We start from the raw sequence: 17,598 nt of genomic DNA, 5'->3' as shown, positions 1-17,598 counted from the left end.
CCTAGAACTTTTTTCTTCTTTCTCCACTAAGCCAGAATTCTTATGAAACGGTCTACTGTAACCAAAAGATCTTGTTCCTGAAGACTTTTAGGCCAACTTAGAAATGACCCAAGAAGTGAAGATAGGATTCATCTTCCCTGGATGTACTACTCTACCTACCTTTATCTACACTGAGGTGCACCCATCATTTAATTGTACAGTCAGTCTTACAACGTCTTGCAGTCTGCCCTTGTCCTTACAATCCTGCATTAACTCCTATCATCAGCAAAGCTTTGCCACCTCACTAATAACTTCCCTCCTCCAGGTCATTGATAAGACAAGGGGTAACTGTTTTAAACTGGAAGGTTGTAAATCACAGAATAGGTTTAGATTAGACGTAAAGAAGAAATTCTTCACAGAATGGTGAAGCACTGAAATAGGTTGCCCACAGAAGCTGTGGATGCCCCATCCGTGCAAATAACCAAGGCCAGGCTGGATGAGGCTTTGGAAAATTTGGTCTAGTGGGAGTTATTCCTGACCATGGCATGGGGGATGGAACTAGATAGTGTTTTAGGTCCCTTCCAACCTAGACTATCTTATGAGTCTATACTTTAAGACTACCATGGTACAGGTCCCAACAAAGCCATTATATGGCATTTCACTATTGATCTTCCTATGTAAAAATGAAAGTGCACTTAAATCTAGTGACTATCTATGTAGAGTTCAAGTCTTTCAAATCATGTTTCAAGGCCTTCTTATGCCAGCAACAGTCTTATGTTGCTTGGTTTTCCTGAAACACTTTGATAAGTTCTGTCAAAAGTCTTTTGGAAATCCAGGTTGACTGCATCAGTTAGATGGTTTTCATCTACATGTCAATGACTTCTTCAAACAAGTCCAAGTTCTTTGTTAACTCTCACTAATTAGATCTTATTAATTCAGGTAGATATTAATTTGGTTGCTTATTACAATATCTACTTGTTCATCCAGAACAGATGTCTAATTTTATTTTGCTGGGTGCCCCTGGAGCCTTTCTTCATGATTGACATCCCATTTGACACCTTCTGATTTTCACACAGAGGAACAACGAAGTGACAGGTTACATGCTGCCATTACATATTTCATCCCTGAGTTCTCCTAGAACTCTTGATGAATTCTTCAAATCCTAGAGAGTCATCTCTTTTGTATTATTACTTTTTTCAGATACAATTCACGAATAATACTCTGTGGAGTTCCCTGAATGCCTGAAAAGGGCCCCAGTGGGAGAATTTCCCCAATTTATTCCACAGAGAACAAAGATACAGAGAGTTCAAGTTCCTTCCAGTGACTTTGTCCTCCCTGAGGGTTCATTTTATACCCTTTTTATATGCAGACTCACTGACAATGTTTTTCCTTCCTTATGTGTGGGAAGAAGGATATTGAACTGCTCTGCCTAATCATATCTTTAGTACTACACCTGTCAGTGTTTATGATCCTTTAACTTTTCAACATTTCGGTATGTTTTCATGTTTTAGAATGACTCTTCTTTTTGAAAGCCTCTCATTGCTGATCAGCCATGATTGCTTCAGTTTACTCTCAGGAACATCCAATAAATGATGCACACAAGCACTGTGCTTCCTGGTTGGTATTCTGTAGTCTTCATTACCACTCTACAGATGTCTTGGATGTCACTCTTTGTTTCTTCCTGGTAAGTTTCATCATACTGAAATGAATACAACAGTGGTGGATCTTTTGGCCTCTACAGCTCTTCAAAAATATTGAACCCAAGACTGTTGCAGCCATTCCTGAAGACAAGCCTTAAAGTTCAGCCTGTATATACTTAACTCCATGTATATATGTATGTATTCATTATATGTAGCAGTGCAAATTGAAATATATGACAAGTGTAGCTGGTAAAATAGGAAGCAACTACAGAAGAACTTCTGGTTCTTCCTTGATCTTGTTTCAGATTTTGCCAGAAACATACACTGAAGATAACTAGTATTCAATGCTTGCAGCTCTCAAACCCTTCTAAGCATTATTATTGTTGAGCAAATATGAGCGATGGAACAATGAAGTAACAAAGAAAAGATAGTGCCTATGATTCCTCATTTCACTCTGCTACCTCTACATTCATCTTCACCTTCCAGGTGAACTAGTAACTTTGCAGACTATTGAAAGTATTGCTTACAAATCATGCTATTATAATTACGGTTGATTTTGTGATAGTAAATGTGCTCAAGTGGGGTGTTTACATCCCCATTTTCTGTCCATATTTTGTCTATACATAGCAAATACTTGTGTTGTAGCAATATAACAGCACAATTTTCATGCAATACGATATTTTAAGGTAAATTCTAAGTTGCTTCAGCCTGGTTTACATTTCTTATCTCAGCAAGGTACTCTGATCAAGTAAGGTAATGCAGACATAAAACCTGGTATTGCCATGATTTATGGGGTAAATAGCCTACAGAAATCTAGCACTTCTGAGCAACAATACCAAAGCACTCTCTTTGCATAAATACACAGTCTAGTAAAAACACCTCTAAATAGAAGATGATAATGGCATTTTTAACTTTTCCATGGCATAACATGGAAAAATATCACGTGCACAGATTTTTGTTTTCTGACCTCTTCTTTGTTCTATGAGACGTACAAGTCATTCCCTTCCCACTTCACCTATCTATACTTGCTGACTCACATTTCTCCTATCAAATTGTTACCCATAAATAACTTAGAAAAAAAAGTGTTTTACTTTTGTGTGTCTTGTTCACAGGAAGATGACCTGTGAGTATGGTCACTTTGCATAGTGATCTACACCATCCTTGAGTCTCCACTGTTTTTTTCCCAGTAACTGGCATATTTCTTCTAGCTCAGCACACTGACAGATCACTGTTTAAGGGTAGAGTTACTTGTCTCACTAGCCAAACAGTTTGTATTTTCAAGACATGCAGGTGATAGCATGTAGGAATGTAGCATTCTTTCATTACAGTTTTTTTTTTTAATTTTAATTTACATATCAAGAGTCTATCACTTTGTGACTAAATAAACAGTCCGGTAGAATGCATACAGCTATACTTGGTTATTCTTTCATGGTCCTTCAGCATCATCTTATAGCAGCGACACTGAGAACCCAAAACCTGGATATACACTTTCCCCCTTATTCTGTATTGTGTCTGTCATCTCTCCCACACTGCCTGGTAGAGTAACTTAATTAGAATTTCATCTCCAAGATGCTGTAACAATAGAAGTTTCATACTTAACCAATATTTAAAATTCCCTTACAGTCGTTGCTAATTTACTGACTCTTTGCTCTGCTGAATCAGCACCTCTGAAAGCAATGTCTCCCCTTAATCACTGAGAGAAAGCAGTGCCTCTGCAAGGGCACATCCAGCGGAGAACAGGATTATGGTAGACTGACAGCAGCTGTATCACCTCCTGTGCAATAGTTTAAAAATTAGCTAAAATCACTAACCTTTCACAAGGTTCAATTCTCTGTTTAGCCACGCATGACAATGAGTTCAGCGATCCTGCTTCAGCCTCCACAGAATCACTCATGTAATTTGCCCTGACTGGCAGATTTTGCTGCGGAGAAAGAATAAATACGAATTAAAAAATTAAAGCGAGTTTTTGTCAGGTTGAATTATCAAACATCGATAAATTTAACAGAATCACAGACAGCAAAATCGGATTTGAAAGTTTGAACCTTTGTGCAAATCCCGCGTGGGCAGAATCCAAAGTGGATCAGAAGGCAGAATCTGCTTTGAGCACAATGCAAATGAGTACTCAGTGACGCTGTGCTATGAATGAGATGGCTGCACACCAATGGACCTCTACTTCGAGAACTCCTCAGAATGCATGGTGTCTCCCCACCCACAGGAGGTGCTCCCAGTACTGCTCATATGGGTACAGCAGGCTGCTTTCCATCTCAAGCATGCCCTGCATGTGGGAAAGGGTGAAGCTGCAGTCCTGCTTCACCTGTTGCCACGAATTCTGCTGTGCTGCACGGAATCAAAAAGCTAACAACCTGTTTCTGGACAGTAAGGAAGGTCATGCTTCCCTCTTTTCCATGAAGGAACAACTCCTAGACTATAAGGAAAATACCAATAAAAATCTGTTCATGCACATGTAATGGAAAAAAAAAAAAAACAACAACAACAAAAAAAAAAACAGAAAAGAATAAGTATAAAGTGAGAGAAAAGAAAGAATGACAACACTTTGTCAAAATTCTCTTCTCGCTTGTTTTGGGTGACTGCTCTCAGATCCAAGGCTGAGCCTCCAATATGAAGTCTATTATCATTCAATTCCTTTTTTCCTTTGGCAAAAACTAACCCTTGCATAGTTAGAGCTATTTGAAAGTAACCGTACAATGATGCACCGTCATTTCAAAGTGTGAACAGAATTGAAGAGAGACAGTACCTTTGCTCTTGTGACCCAAATGAAGACACAAGCTTGATGAAGATGCTTCTTGTATTGTGCACACTTTCAAGAAGAAAACATGCCCATGTACTTGTGCATAACACCCGCTGCAAAGGGTTGTAGATCCTAACTGGAGCCCTGTGCATGTAACATAAGTACTGTAAAACTTGCTTATACCTGTCGCCAACTGCTCTTCTAAACTAAAGAGCCTAAGAGTAGAAAAAGAGAAACATGGGAAGTTGATTAGTTTAACATAAACATTAACTTCAACCCTTTCTGTAAGATTGAATCGGTCTTGCTTTAAAAAAAGCACGTGCACAGCAGATATTAACAAAGGTGAAGCCTGAAACACCTGCCACATCCGCAGCTCTTCAGGTTATATTTAGTGCTCCACAGCTACATTAGGAACCCTGCAAATAAAACTCTACTCAAGGCTCCCATCTTTGTGATTTCAGCAAGGAAACCATTTCTGTTCCCAACAAATCAGTAGCAAAACCTTGCCTGAAATCCTGCCAGGCTCGTATATCAACCTATTGCATACTAAATGTAACATGCAGCAACTCCCTGCCTTGTAATGTAATGGCACTCTACATTTAAATCCCAACACAGATACTTCGCACTGTGATTTGTATTCAGTTGTAGAAGAAAAATTAATTATTCTTTTCCCTTCTCTTGGGTATGTTACCCACATCCCAGGCTATCCCAAGCTATCCCAGGATCCCAGGATCCAGGCTGGTGTTGGTGTGCATTTTCCTCTCTGGTTCTTGGACAACGGTGTGTGCTTTTGAGCAAAATAGTGCTCTGCTACCAGGGGCAAAACGCCCTGCCATACCCCTGTTATGTAACACAAAAACTGCCTTTCGGCCCACTTCTCATTTTCCTCAGTACTACATCTAGAACTCTCACTTAACGACAAAACAATAAACAATGACAGCAAATCCTAACTTCATCCTTCGGCTAAATCTGCCAGGCACATCAGACCTGATCCACTACAGGCTTATTTTAAAACTGGGTGGCTGAAAGGTGCCTCAGGATTTATTTAAGGAAAACAGATTGTCTCTGAGGCTGATGCCAAATAACTCATCGCCCGAGTTATCACTCTTCAATCAAAAAGTAGATGAAGAAATTACATAAGTCATTTAGACAGCCATCACCGTGGAGTTACGCTGGGCTCTCATGTCAGTGATGAAACAGCCAGCTCCTCTGACAGCGGTGAGTTATTCCCCTTATCGCCAGCAGAGCTGCCAAAAGAATCATCAGGGCTACAGGCACGGAAAAGATGAGGCCTCTCCAAACTCAAGTGATAAAAACACAGTGTTATATTGTTTTATTTTCGTTGTTATAATTTAAGTTTAAACAAATTACAGTATTAAGCATAATTAGACAACAACGTGCTCACTATAAACTCAGACTTGAATTTCTTTTCCAGGTCACAGTCTTTGGGATTCTGTCCCCATCGCCATCTGCCCCAATCTCTTTCGTTACTGAGCCCATATCTTCTAGCCCTGACAAAGCCAGTACAAAATATTGGGTGTTTTATTATTACAAGTTGTACTTTGGTCACTTTGGAGGTAGATTTTCTTTTCCTCTCCAGTAATAGTAGTGACTTAGTACAGGATATTGGTCCATTTTGTTGCATCACTTTAACATCACTAGAAAGAAGTCACGTGTGATAAGAGAGAGTACAACTGTTTGGAAATATATATCTACCATGATTGATTGTCTTTAAAATATCCTAAATATTCTAATTCTCTTGTTCAGTTTTAAATTCTTCTTTTTAGAAACCTAGCAAGGTCTTTTAGAAAGCAAGGTTTACGGGCCTGACTTCAATTTGAGCAGAATCTCAGTTAATAACGTTGCACACATAAACCCCCTTTTAACAGTCCATAATATTGAACCGAAGACAGGATTGCTAAAGAACTTTGTTATTTTTTCTCCCTAATAAACCAGCATTACAGACTTTCAGCAGGTGTCTTTAATAGACACTGTTATTAAAAAAGTATTGCATGAAATAAATTCAGACCGTTTCTCCAGCATTACTTCTCCTCCCATTAAGAGGATTTCTCCTGCATCTTCAGCTATTTATGCCTAGACAAAAACTCATCCTCAGACATTATAAACTGCCGTCAGCATCCATACTTATTCCTTACACTTAAAAATCTGCCTTTGCTTCCAGTTACAGTAAAATTCCCTTTCTTTTCCTCTTTTTTTTTCTTTTACAGTTTTAAAAGCTGTGAGAGTGTTTTGTTATGAAAGGTTCTGTTCATGAGATTATTATTTTTTTTTTTTAAGTGTGAAAAAATCTCACTTTTCTAGTTTCAGTTTCAGGTATTTTTCTGTGCTTTAATAACTCAGTGACTTCAGTAACTCAAGAATGGAAATTTTGTGTTAATTTCTTTCAAGATATCAGCTAAGAAATACGTACTATTGGCATTATTACTGTTTGGGAAATGTTATTAGAAGTAATTTCTTGGTGAAAAACCACACCAAGCAGGTGACATCTCTGGATCAAATGGTCAGTAACACTGTATGCCCAAGCCAAGTACCCAAAGGCACCTTGCTTACTTATGCACATCCCATAAAACAGTGCTTGCTTCTCTAATCTGAAGATACAGCTGTTGGCATTTTTTTTTTGTTTGTTTGTTTTAAAATCTCCAACAGTCAGGCTATTTATTCAGTTAAGTACAGATTTATGACCTACAGATTTCCTCTCTTTGCCTGCCATCTGCACGGGGGACCTTGCCTATACATAAACTAGGAGATGTTTGAGTACTTCTGGGATCCTAGGTCTTGACTGTATCTTTACTCCATGCTGAGGTCAGCCTTTTACTTCCATGGGCTTCTGACCACAGAAACCTAATGTGTGGTCAGATGGAATGGCAGCACGTTCTTGGTCTGGTTAGGAGACAAGATCTAGGACAGCCTTAAGAAGTGTCTAGGGATGTGACAGGCTTTAGAGCAAGGCTCCTCTGGAGTAATTCTACTGAAAGCTCCAAAGTTATTTTGTGTTTATATGCAGATAAAAGATATATGTTTTAACCAAGTAAACAAGTAGACTTTTGTCCATCAGCAGTACATCTTCCCAAATATTGTCCATCAAAGTATACTCATTCCTAAGTATTTATTCTACAAGTGAAAGAAAGTGGGAAAAGACATCACAGTGTCTAGGCACTGCTGGGGCTCAATCTACCTCCTGATCGCAGACCCCTTAAACTCAGTTCTACTCATACCTCCCCACTTGCCTCAGCAAGGGTCCCTAAATGCATTATAAGCAGGAAGATATGCAACAACCGTCAGCTAGAAATACCATGATACATAGTTTTACATGTTTGCTTGATGGTGGAATACTTAAAGATGCTCATACAGTACAGGACCCTTAAGAGATGGATTGTTGTGCAAATCTTTAAAGAAATGTTCACAATACCTTTAGCATCATAACTACTTACAGCTGTTGAAAAAGAACAATTCAAGGCAATCATGAGGGTCTGTAGGAAGAAACTGGAGTAGTGGAACCTTTTTCATAGGTACAGGTACTTCCTCACAAGCAACTCCTTAACTTTGTAACTGAACAGTCACCAGCTCAAGGTAATAACTGCACAGCAGTCCTTGTTTTTAGTCAAGCTACCAGAACGTCAGGCTGCAGAAAAAAACAGCCCTTTTATGGTAATCATTACTTAGGTTAAAACTTCAAGCTCTTCAAAAACTAGCAAGAAACCTTAAAGAATCTGTTTTCTTCAACCTCATAATTGGGCTTGGGGAAACCATCCATGAAAACTGATAATAAACTATGGAAAAAAAGAAGATGCCCCATACCCTTTTGATCAGATGAATGCATAAAAATATCTCCACAGTGGCTGCTCTTACTTTCACCAGTTACAGCTAGTCTCAGTATTATCGGGACCACCAAAGCATCCAATGCCTTCATCTATCCTGTCTCTACTACGCATCTTACACTGCGATGTGTTGGGAGAAATATATACAAGTAAATCTTTGTAGATTCTTTTCCATTGGCATTTTCTACTGCCTTGTTGAATTATCTGATCTTTTTCTGCAACAGCCAAACAACACAAACACAGAAAACCGGTACAGGAAAATGCACAAAATAGCAGAAAAGGACATATGAATACATTTACTGCTGCAGCTCAACCCTGCCTCGTTACCTCCATGTAACTGCCTCACCACATGCAACACTCTCCTGAAGTATGAGGTATGAAGAACAGCAGAAATCTGTCGCAGAAATTGAGAACTGCTGATGTGATGCAGGTGATGCAGCACCTGAAAGAATCGGACACTTCGTGAAGTAAGAGCTTTCAGATGGGTGGCCCCAAGAAATGTCTACATCTGGGAAACAGAAAAAAAAAAAAAGAAAAAAAAGATGACTGGTCTGAGTTCAGATGCAGCCTCAAGTATGATCTGGCACAGCAGATAATCTTGCCCACCTTTACATTTTTTCCTCTTTTATTCACTTTGGCTGCTAAAGACATAAATCACGGCTGCCTGCAGGGGCAAAGTGTAGAAGGATGCAACCACAGGCCAGGGAGCTGATGACTGACTCTGACATCTGAGAATAGCTCTGAGTAAGCCGCTGCTTTTCTATCAAGAGTGGGATCTGTTTTTTCCCCTCTAGGTATACACATTTCATAGCAACACGTTCTGTTGCTATTTAGGATTCACTGGCCACTTCCATTACAAATGTTCTTTTCCTGAGATTTATAACCAAAGCTTTTGTAACAAAGCCCAACGCCAGACAAAACTTGCCTCATTTGGGGTTTTGTTGCAAAGCCAGGACTAGGGCCAGCTTCACACAAAATTTTGGTGTGCCTGAAACAGTTGCATCCTGAGACAATGAGATGTGAGAGCAATACATACCTTAGGGTCTGGAGTCAGCAAACACTTCTTAACTTGCAGTTAAAAACACAGAATCCTTTGCCTTCAAAGCAGAATCAGTGTTGAATGGAGGGCTAAATCCGATGATAGAAACCAGCAAAAATGCTTGCGTGAACCCCAGCAAGAATCAGAATAGCTGCATTTTGAGCAGCTTTATTTATAACACTATAATTTTAAATGCTAACACCAAAAATAGTCATTGCAATATGTCAGTTCAATGTAACTTTTTTTTTTTCCCAAGAGAAGTAAATCACTCCAAACTTTTTTTCTTTTTTCTTTTTGTAGAGCAGTAAAATAAATAATAAATAAATAGTTTTCCAGCTAGTTTTAAAGGGTTTTGTGTTATACATCTACCAAGGGACTTCCACAAGTAGGTAACGATCCAGCAAGGCAGCTGGCTCGAGTGGAGGATTATTAGGCTCTCGCCCTCCCCTTCACTCTGTGCCACTGCTTTTACTCTCTCCACCTCCATTGTATCCATAAAAGCAGTGGGTCTGCAGCCAAGCACTGCACGCTCCCCGCAGCCAGCAACTTCCTCTGAAGCTGCAGTGCGTAATTACAACCAGCTGTGCGGACACCGCCAAGGAGGCTCCCACACTCCAGCAGGAAAAGCGAAGAGGGAGCAGCAATCCCCCCCTTTCCTGCAGCCGCAGATGCTAAAAAGATAGGGCGCTTCAGCCTCCCTCCTTCTTCACTCCTCCACTAAATCCGTTTGTTTGAGGGAAGAGAGCCTCCTTGCAGCCCCAGCTGCTCCCTCGGCCTGACCTGCTGGATGCCACCAGCACTGCTGCTCCTACCCCAGGGACAGGGCTGTGAGCCACACCGTGAGGCTGTGTGACCCGTACAGCCAACAACCCCACGTTTAGGCTCTTCCTGAGCTACTCGGTAGCTCCTGGGAGTTTCATCTGCAGTGCAGTTATCTTTTTAAAGACTGAAATCCTTGCTGCCAGCCATCGAAGTACCCAGTAAGCCTGAAGGCCTTCGAGGCTGTTGGATATGGGGTATATACAGGTGGTGCACTCACCAGATTAATGCTCTGCACTTATACAGCACCAAGATCACAGCACACAGATGAACTCTTAATACCAAATAAGGCTAGAACCTGAATTTATAACTAGGGAAAGCAATATCAGATGCATTGAACACTTTGCTCAAAACAACAGAAAAATCTATGAAAGAGTTGGGGACAAACAAGTCCTGCATTCTAATGCTTACTTCATGATTGCACAATGATAGCTTTCCTCTCTATGATGCACAGAACTACAGCCTCAGCCTCGCTAGGCAGGTAGTGAGAACTCATGTGAAAGAATTGTGCACCACATGAAATCACCCAGCGTTCCCTCCTACAGGATGCAGAGCTGAGCTTTGAGGAGGCCATCACGAGTGTCACTGTTCACAACCAGTAAATTCTGCAATGGCAGAATACAGAGGGCTCCCTAAAGCCATGGCATATATAGAATCATAGAATCAAAGAATGGCCTGGGTTGAAAAGGACCACAATGCTCATCTAATTTCAACCCCCCCTGCTATGTGCAGGGCCACCAACCAGCAGACCAGGCTGCCCAGAGCCACATCCAGCCTGGCCTTGAATTCCTCCAGGGATGGGGCATCCACAACCTCCTTGGGCAACCTGTTCCAGTGCTTCACCACCCTCTATGTGAAAAACTTCCTCCTAACATCTAACCTAAACCTCCCCTGTCTCAGTTTAAAACCATTCCCCCTTGTCCTATCACTATGCACCCTCATATACAGCCTTTCCCACCTGTTTGTATGCTCCCTTCAAATATTTGAAGGCCACAATGAGGTCCCCCCGGAGCTTTCTCTTCTCCAATATGATCAGGGCTTTTGGGTAGCGTGTTGGATCAGCCACATCCAGGCACTGTGGTTAACAGTAGTGCATGAAAAGCAGCATAAGTGATGTCCAAGAGATTTAGGGGCACAGTACATTCTCAGAATGGATTTCATACTCTGGAAACATAAAAACTAGACAAGAATATTTTTCTTTCCCTCCAGGGTAGAGTAGCAAAGCCAGAACAGTACATGAAATCATCATGCCAAAGTCACGATGGTTGCTTTTTGCGCCACGGTAAAGTTATGTAGCTGTATGGGAATCCTATCAGGTTACCTGTTCGCACTTTCCCCATGTGTGTAAGCATGCCTCAAACACTCTAGCTTTCATGCTGTACTTTTGTACTTTTCCAACGTTACCTACACAGTGCACACATTGCTATTTCTTTGCTTATTACTGCATCAACGTGGTGTTAAGAGCTCTGCATCGTCCCAGCTTCTCAAACCACAGCTTAGCATATTAGCTTTGGCACTAAGACAGGCTTAGGAAATTGCCCTCCTCTGTTTGTCTTGCCCGCTCTGTTTGTTAGGTTAAAAAAGTGTGTTTATCTTGATTCATTTCATTAATGTCATTCCAGCTGATCCAATTAACACTGGCAAAAGAGGGAGCCAAAGGGTGGTAAATTGTGGCAAAAAGGGAATGAATGAGAAGAGATGAGTAGATGGAAAGAAAAAGGAGTGGTAAACATTAAACTATCTTTGCTGTTGGAGAATGTACAAGGGAAAAATGTTCTCAAAGAGTTCAGTTACTGGTAAATCAACTTTCCTCCTTCAAATACTTATCTCTGTTACACATATTCCAGTTCACATGATTTCAAAGTGGCAGCCAAAACCTTGGAACTGTATGTCAGGGCCCTAAGCAAAAAGCATGGACTGAAAGGACTCATTTACCAAATATAATATATGCACCTCAATTCTCCACACTGGTCTAACGTATGGTAGAAGAGCAGGTGGCTGCCTGGAGCAGAACAGAGATGCTCTAAAGGGCAGCCAATAGTGCTGCTCAGTCTCCAGCAGCGCAAACTCCACTGTAAGTAATGATGGCTGTTTTGTTGAGTGCTGTGATACAGTCCAAGATCCCATTAAAATGTGTGGGGTCAGAAACTGGTGTGACCTTTAAGCAGTGGGAACCAGTCATTTTTCAGCCAGGGAGACAGAACTCTTCTCATATCACATGTGCATGGTACATTTCTGGGGGACTTGTGTCTCTGTGCCTAAGCTTCAGTGTTTAAAACGTGCAGCAAAAGGATTAAGAAGTTTGGGAATGACAACAAGCTGATAATAAAGACAGCCTTGTGTCTTCCAGAAACCTGATGAAACATCCCCCCATATAGACTCTGTAGTAAAAGCAAGGATGGCTTTCTCCAGAGGGAATTCTGTCAAACCAGAATATGAGGAAAACTTAAAAATCTACTTGAGATAAACTGACCTGAGGTCTTGCTTAAATTCACTTTTTGGCTAAGAAATGCAAAAGCTGACTACTGACATGCCTTCCTGAGGGCAGAACGTTCAACAGGTCAAACCCCAACAGTTGAGACGGTGAGAAGGAAGAACACGGCTTAGCTACAGCTACCATACAACTTAGGTCAAAGACCCTCAGGTCTCATTTAACACAAAGTACAAAAGAAAAGCACTAAAAGACTGGAAAGGGGGGTGGTTGTAGGAAAACAGTTCACTGAAAAAGGCATGAAAAACAACCAAGTGGGCTTTGAAAGAGCTGAAGTCCAGCTCAGACTGCAAAAGTACAATTCTAAGTTAAAGCAACTGGGAGAGGAAAAAAGAACAGGGGAAAGAGAAATGCACACCACAGTAGAGCACAAGGATAGGCACATGTACACTCCACAGCAACGAGAAGTAAAATCCAAACCTAAGCACCTGAGGTATGCAAAGATGTACGCAAGGAAGCATACTCCAGAGAGAACAGGAGGAAAAGGTGCTGACCCAGAACAAGAGCCTAACTCCTACTGCCATGAAGGCTGATGCAGTTTATGAAAGGCACAGGGAAAAGCTCACGCATGGACAATGCCACTTTGGCAGCAATTTTTGCACTGTGTCCATGAAAAGTAAGCAAATGGTGAAGCAGCAAAAGAGGATGTATAGGCATAAACATATACAGCAGGACTGTCCACCTCTTTGTTTTGCACTACCTCATTAAGTTCAAGGAGGGAAGGCTTAGATTGGATGTCAAGGGGAAGTTCTTCACAGAGAGTGGTGAGGCTGCCTGGAGAGCTGTGGATGATCCATCCCTGGAGGTGTTCAGTACCAGGTTGGATGGGGCCCTGGGCAACCTGGTCTAGTATCAGGAGATTGGTGGCCCTACCTGTGGCAGGGATTGGAACTTGATGATCCTTGGGGTCCCTTCCATCCCAAGCCATTCTGTGATTCTATGATGGAAATTCCAATTTTTTTCCAAGCTTCACAACAAAAAAGCCTTCTTAAAAAAAAGCATTTAAATGGAATTTCTTGTATTGCAATTTGAGTCTCACGCCTTTCATGAAAACAGTAAAATCTTTTTTTTTTTCTTTTTTTTTTTCCCCTGCATATGTGATACGAACTAGGGAGTTTCTTATTTTTAGCAAAGGAACAAAAGGTAAATTTCTATCAAGATTTACACATGTACCAGCAAGTCTCTCCAGACAGTCTAGCAATAATTGTCAACAGTGTTGTCAGAATTTGGAAAACTAACAAGTATCTTATTTCAACAAATGCAATTTGATTGCTAAATTCAACCTTCATGAAAGGGAAATGCAATTGTAGGCTTGGGGCCTCTTACCCTTTCCACCAAAAACCTGATAATTAAAAGCTGGTAAAGGCTGATGGGAGTGATAAAAGTCTTAAAAGAACTTTGCAACCTTCAGAACTCCCCCATCTCTTGTCTCTCCACTCCCCTTCCTGCAAATTGTCCCCATGGTGATTATGATAAAGATTTCCACTTGAAAGAATGATTTTTTTGCTCCCTTCAAACTCTACAGAACTGCTCAACATTCAGCCACTGAGAATTTGGTCTTGGCTAACTATTTTCCTCTGCTAGTTTTTGCTCTCAGTGAAGTAAAACAGCTATCATAGATTTGGCATAGCAGAATAGGAAAGTTTTTTTTACACTCTTTTTGCATCATGAGCCATTATTAACTTACCCTGAAATCTGAATGTATGATGCAGGAGACCGTTTCTGGCTAAATTGGCAGGCCTGGTAATTAGAGATAATCTTTTATTTCTATCTGTACATCCTCAGAAGATAATAACAGTAGTTGCCCAATGACTGCATTTTTACCATTTTCTTCCAGAGAAAAACTGAAATTTTCAGTTTTTCATGAATTATGAAAAAGTCACTGTCATATGAAGACATCCTGAAGAAAACTAACATAAGATGGAAGTGCAATGCATATAAAAAAAAAAAGCCCCTACTAGCCTATAGGCTAAAGAAGTGGTGCCATAAGGCTGTAAGACAGACTAAGCATGGAGAGCTGTTCTGATTAAGGGACAAAGAACACAGCTTGTTAGGGATGTCAATATCAAAGACTGACTGGAATTACTTAGAATGGTTCAAGGTAATAAATCTTCAGCAAATGGAATGTACTTAAGAAAGGAGAAATTTAGGTCAAATCTCAGGAAAAGATTTCTAATAGCGAAGAGCAGAAGGTTACGGAATATTTGCCTGAAGGAAGAGACACAAGGCACATCCCTGGGGACATTTAAAACTACACTGGAAAAAGCACTGAAGTATTTGGTACACAATAATCTTACACCAGGAAGGAGAAGGGCTGGATGATCTAATTGGGCTTTTCCATCTCTGCTTGCAGTGACTCAGTGGTAATTCCGCTGGCCGGCTCCAGTTTCAAACAGAAAAAAATCCAGCAGCAACTGTAAGCATCTCCTGCTGAATGCAAATGCCACAGAATAACTCACCCCAGGACAGAATGCAAATGAAACGAAAACAGATCCCATGCTTTAAGTTCTCTTCATGTGAATGCGTCTAGCTTCTGATGAGAATTAAATACATATATGTAAAAGAACAATCATTGTATAGGCATTTCTATCAAGGATCAGATGTGCTCAACGCAGCTGTGCACATTAAAAACTGGAAATATTGAATGGAAATTGCACGGATTCTGTTCAATTCAGGTCGATTCTGTAGATATGTCACAATGTTGCTCAGCGTGGAGAAGAGCCACAGAATCGGGTTCTGTGAACTTTCAAAGGCAGGCTTTACGCCTTTCTTGCTTTCTGCTTTTTTTCTAGCTGACGCCGAGGGAATAAAGAAAAAAAAAAAAAAAGAGATGGTATATTTTACACGGGAAGATATCTGAAAATCTTATTCTTTTCACTTGAAATAGCTGCTAGCTGGTGCTGCTCTCGGTCGGGCAGTGGAGCTGAGCTGTGCTCGCAGCCCCGCTTCGGAAGCAGCAAACTCACCGCCGCCTGCTGCAGGCCCGCCGCCTGGCGGCACAGCAGGGTCTGAACCCACGTTTAAAGGCCTTCCCAAACCATTACCGAGCGAATATTTACCAAGCCTGTCCAACCACCTCCTTGTTTATTCCCTTCCAAAACGCAACAATGGCCCGTATTCACTGGGACGTCAGGACACCCTGCGTGGGACTGGGATTATTTACACGTACCTTGCGCGCCCTGAGTGCAGCTGCACGTAAATGTCTGAGAACACAGTCCTAGGAAAGTCATTTGAAAAATAATTTCCTCTTCACATAGCAGCTGCTGAGGTAATTAAGTCACTAATTCTTGGCAAGTCCCCCAGCTCCCAAGGGGCCGCTTGCACGTGGCAGCATTTGTGGATGCACACAATCCCCAATTCTGAACTAGCTCAATGCAGCCTCCCAGTATTGAAAGGGAGTTTATAAACATGAGGGAAATCAACTTTGTACAAGAGTAGATAGTGACAGGACAAGGGGGAATGGTTTTAAGCTAAAGGAGGGAAAAATTAAATTGGATATCAGGTGGGAGTTTTTCACTGAGAGCAGTGAGGTGCTGGAACAGGCTGTGCAGAGAGACTGTGGGTGCCCCATACCTGGAGATGCTCCAGACCAGGTTGGGTGGAGCCCTAGGCAGCCTGGTCTGGTACTTGATCCATTGTCTGGCAGCCCTGCCTGTGGCAACGGGGTTGGAACTTAACAATCTTTGAGGTCCCTTCCAAGCCATTCCATGATTCTATGATTAAGTCAACACCCATTGCTATCAACATTCATCTCCCCAGAAATATTATGATGCAGGCATACATCAGAACTGATGCTATATACCATTGCTAACACACCTCCTTAAGACAGGCCTCTAACTCTCATCAAGTTGCAGAACTGCCAGTAAATATCACACAAAATACAAGGCTGTTGATACTAGAACTAGGAACAGGCTCGAATTTCTGTTGTCCCAGGCTTGGTCACAAAACACAGTCGTGTCCAATTAATGAAAGACAAGGACATCTCCATGCGTGAGTGTGCAACGATGCAAACACTTCAAAGGATGCCCACATTTTAAGAAGTGAGACTAGGATTTTAGCCAAAAGACCCACGCATAAGTCCCGATTCATGTGGATTTCTTTTAGAAATGCCTCTCGTGCTCACTATGCTACAAACATTCAGATTCGATGAAGTTAGAGAGAACCGATGAAACCACATCACAGCTAACAAACCAGCAGGGCCTCTGATCCAGTAGTCTGCTATTTCATAATTTAGGGAAGTTAACCCTTTCTTTCCATCTACCAGCTATACTTTCAATTGTATTATAGATGATACTACTTACAGTATGCTAGGATACTTTACTTTCAAATCCAGATACAAGTTGTTTCTTTTTCTTTTTCTTTTTTTTAATAACACATCAGCACAGCCATAAGGGATCTAACAGAAAGTCAGTTCAGCCCATTCTAACTCCAACAGCAGCCAATGGAGGAAGCAGAGAGAGAGTACCACTATATTCTTGCCATGTTCATAAACTGAAGCTCAGAGATTTCCCTGAATTGAGGTTAAAGGCTTATTAGTCCTCAAGTCTTTCACCCTTCAAAAACATGCCCAGGCACTAACCTGCCTGCCATGCTTTCTGAAGAACACAGAATGCTAAAGTTTCACCCCAAGTTTTCGAGATTAGCTGTGATGCAGAATAGATGAACTTTTGAAGAATAATTAGATAAGCTACTTAATTAATTGAGTGAATTTAGATTCATTAGAAAAACTACTGAAGTAATTTAAAGCCAAGTAAAGAATTCTGCAATAGTAGTAGGTATGCACAGTGTCAACACTAGAATTAGAAGGAAAGGTGAAAAAGAACATCTCGTGATAACAGAAAAATCCATTTAGAATTGGTAAATTATGATTAATTATGGCAAGCTACAGAAAGGTAAGTGACCTTGGATAGAAACTAGCTAAAAACATTGCAAAATCATCTCTGATTTCTGAGAGAGCTGGAGACATCCAATGTAAACACAACCACTGTCACTTCTGCCCCTCATCCCCAGACTAATTCTTTTTAGACAACAAGGAAGTTTTT

General features: G+C 41.0%; 2 long non-coding RNA genes across 4 annotated transcripts; both read right to left on the bottom strand.

Moving 5' to 3' along the window:
• Positions 1-1,248: 1,248 nt before the first annotated feature.
• LOC149918050 (uncharacterized) lies at positions 1,249-16,204 on the bottom strand. Of its 3 annotated transcripts, none has more exons than XR_016466325.1 (3): positions 16,130-16,204; positions 3,431-3,540; positions 1,249-1,678 (listed from the first exon to the last, which is right to left on the bottom strand). It is a non-coding gene; the product is annotated as an uncharacterized LOC149918050 (long non-coding RNA). The 3 variants fall into 3 exon arrangements; XR_016466324.1 differs by lacking the exon at positions 16,130-16,204 and adding an exon at positions 15,616-15,968; XR_016466323.1 differs by lacking the exon at positions 16,130-16,204 and adding an exon at positions 4,375-4,574.
• Positions 8,536-14,978, bottom strand: LOC149918051 (uncharacterized). Its single transcript, XR_016466322.1, has 4 exons — positions 14,854-14,978; positions 14,244-14,296; positions 9,244-9,335; positions 8,536-8,715 (listed from the first exon to the last, which is right to left on the bottom strand). It is a non-coding gene; the product is annotated as an uncharacterized LOC149918051 (long non-coding RNA).
• Positions 16,205-17,598: the final 1,394 nt, after the last annotated feature.

Source organism: Phasianus colchicus, chromosome 4, assembly GCF_987193195.1.
Source record: "Phasianus colchicus chromosome 4, bPhaCol1.hap1.1, whole genome shotgun sequence".
NCBI lineage: Eukaryota > Metazoa > Chordata > Aves > Galliformes > Phasianidae > Phasianus > Phasianus colchicus.
This window is presented reverse-complemented; position numbering and strand designations above follow the sequence as displayed.